This window comes from Myotis brandtii, unplaced genomic scaffold, assembly GCF_000412655.1.
Source record: "Myotis brandtii unplaced genomic scaffold, ASM41265v1 scaffold731, whole genome shotgun sequence".
NCBI classification, from domain to species: Eukaryota; Metazoa; Chordata; class Mammalia; order Chiroptera; family Vespertilionidae; genus Myotis; species Myotis brandtii.
In genome coordinates, this window is record NW_005370895.1 from 1,510,767 (window position 1) to 1,513,924 (window position 3,158).

The window sequence follows — 3,158 nt, forward strand, 5'->3', positions numbered from 1 at the left end:
AGACCTGGTTATGAGTTAGATTCTTCAACTTGGACAAATGCCTTCATTTCTTGGAACTTTGATTTCCTCATCTGTTAAGCAGGAGGAAGAATACCTCATGAAGTTATTACAAGGTAATGAATATGAAATTGTTTTATATCCATGCTGCAGAAGAATCACCCCGGATTATGTAATAATTACAAAGGTAAATGTTCTTTAAGAATGGAGAAAACTAGCATTTACCTCTTAACCAATTAAAATGCAACATTATTAAGGCTGAAACAACCCATATAATGTGCCTCCTCATAGGGATGCAATAAGCTAAAAGTATAACCTGAATTCATCAAGCTTCTTGGACCAGATTGCCAGTTTACAGGACCTACAGGAAGCAGAAGAACAAGATAAATGACATCAGGAGAAACAAATTCAGATGTGGGATATTGTACAAGAAAACTGCACTGTATTCTTCAAAATGACAATGATGAAAAGGGGAGAGGTGATAATCTTTGAAGCTGGATGAGTATTGAGAGTTCATTGTACTGTTCTCTGCTTTTATATACAGTATGTATGAAATTTAACAGTAAAAAGTATAAAATGTGAATTAGGAAGTTGTGTTTAAAAGATACTAAAGATCATTCAGCAAGCGTGGCTCAGTGGTTGAGCTTCAACCTATGAAGCAGGAGGTCACGGTTCGATTCCTGGTCAGGGCGCACGTCCTGGTCGTAGGCTTGATCCCCAGTGTGGGTGTGTGCAAGAGGCAGCTGATCAATGATTCTCATCATTGATGTTTCTATTTCCCTCTCCCTCTCTAAAATCAATAAAAATACATGTTTTTTAAAAAGATACTAAAGAGCAATAAGATGCTAAGGCAGGAATAGACTCACACAAATGCCCAATTGATTTTTGACAAAGATACAAAAGGAATTCAGCAGAGGAGGGACTTTTCAGCAAATGCTGCTGGAACAATTGGATGTCCATAGGCTAAATAAATGAATAATTGGAAACTAAGCAAAGTATTCTTAGATTTTTATAAAAAACATGCTCCATAAGAGGAAAAAATTATTTGCTCTTTAAAAGACTCTTGAGAGGCCCAGGGTGGCGTGGCTCAGTGGTTGAGCATCTGCCTATGAACCAGGAGGTCATGGTTTGATTCCAGGTCAGGGCAGATGGCCCAGGGTGTGCGGGAGGCAGCAGATCAATGATTCATCATTGATGTTTCTGACACCCTCTCCCTCTCTGAAATCAATTTAAAAAGTAAAATATAGTAAAAGTCTCTTAAGAGGATGAAATATTTACAAATCCTACATCCATACAGGATTTGTAGTTAGACTATATAAAGAATTCTCCAAACTCAGTAAATAGATTTAATTTGAAAATGAGCAAAAGTCATACATTTCACCAAAGTATGGATGGCAAATAAGCAAATGAAAAGTTGTTTGACATTATTAGTCATTAGGGAAATTCAAGTTAAAAATAACTGCACAGCCCTGACCGGCTTGGCACAGTGGATAGAGCGTCGGCCTGCGGACTGAAGGGGCCCGCGTTCGATTCCAGCCAAGGGCACGTGCCTGGGTTTCGGGCTCCATCCCCAGTGTGGGGTGTGCAGGAGGCAGCTGATCGATGATTCTCTCTCATCATTGATGTTTCTATCTCCTTCTCCCTTCCTCTCTGAAATCAATAAAGAAATATATATATATTTTTAAAAATAACTGCACAGAATAGCTTTGGAAACAGATAAATGGTGTTCACATCAAATGCTGGCAAGGGTGTGGAGAAAATGGATCTCATTTGCCAGGAATGTTAAATGGCACAGCCACTCTGGAAAATAGTTTGGCAGTTTCTTCCCTGTATTGCTCTTTTGAGCATTTATCCCAGAGAAGTGAAATCTAACGTTCAGGTGAAGACTTGTACATGACTGTTCATAGCAGTTTTTTTCATAATCAAAATTTGTAAGTAACCCAAATGTCCTTCAGTAGGTGGTTAAACAAATTGGTATATCTATATGATGAAATAATTATTACTCTGCAATAAAATGGAGTAATCTATTGATACCTGCAATGACTCAAGTGAATTTTAAGTGAATTATGCTGAGTGAAAAATCCAATCTCAAAAGATAAAAAAGTATAATTCTATTTACATAATTTTCTACAATGACAAAGCTACGTAAGTGAAAAACAGATTAGTGGTTGCCAGAAGTTGGGAATGGTGGGAGGGAGCAGGGGAGAGGGAGGGAAATTGAAGTGTTGGAACAGCTGTGTGTATCTTGATTGTGTTGATTATACAAATCTATACATATTGTGATAAAATGACAGAATTATACACACACATTGTACCAATCTTGATTTTCTGAGTTTTATATAATTATGTCAGATATACCTGTTTGGGGAGGCTAGTATCTTTGCAACTTCCTGTGAATCTTTAAATTCAAAATAAAAAGTAAAAACAAAGACTAAGGAGTGTGATGCAGTGTGGGAAACTGATTTGGAAAAACAAAATTATGAAATATGTATTTTAGGACAGTTGGGAAAATTTGAATAACTATATTAGTTGGTATTGGGAAATTACTAGTTTTCTTACCTGTAATGATGGTGTTTGGATAATATTATGAAAGGATGAATATTGAAGTATTTGGAATGAAGTGTTTTGATGTTTACCACTTTCAAAAAAATGTTTTTCAGTATGTATGGTACAAAGCAAACGTAGCAAAGGTTGATAAGTCCAGATGGAGGCTACAGGTATTGTACCTTTCAACTTTTCTGTACCTGTTTGATAGTTTCAAAATAAAACATTTGGAGCAAAATTATCAGGGCTTTCTACAGATTAAATCTTTGTAGCTTCGGGCTCCTGGGTGCTCGCCTCGTTTAATTGCCCCTGCTCAGCCTGCAGATGCCCACCCTCCCTGCACCCCGCTTCTGAGCGCTTTTGCTCGCATCCCAGATCCGCAGCAATATAGGATACCCATCGAGAGGAAAGCACCTCCCAGATTCCTAGAGAGGCCGGCATGGCAACTTGGGGAGCCGGAAGCCCATCCCGAGGCACTTCCTGTCCGGTCATTGTTCTGGCGCCGCTGGCCACTAGCCGAGGGGGTCCCGGCCCGCCGGCCTAAGGCCCCAAAACCCATGAATTCTGTGGCCCGGCCCCTCCGCAGCGCACGGTGAGCTGGGTTTGGGGGTGGGTGG

At 39.5% G+C, this 3,158-nt stretch overlaps 1 protein-coding gene across 3 annotated transcripts in view; it reads left to right on the plus strand.

The window, feature by feature from the left end:
- Window positions 1–3,027: 3,027 nt before the first annotated feature.
- LOC102243999 (zinc finger protein 35) overlaps window positions 3,028–3,158 on the plus strand; it is a 33,124-nt gene continuing 32,993 nt past the window's right edge. For all 3 annotated transcript variants that reach the window (XM_014530299.1, XM_005882657.2, XM_005882658.2), the window contains exon 1: window positions 3,028–3,133. The gene's annotated coding sequence lies outside the window, so the exon portion shown is untranslated. The remainder of the gene's footprint in view (window positions 3,134–3,158) is intronic.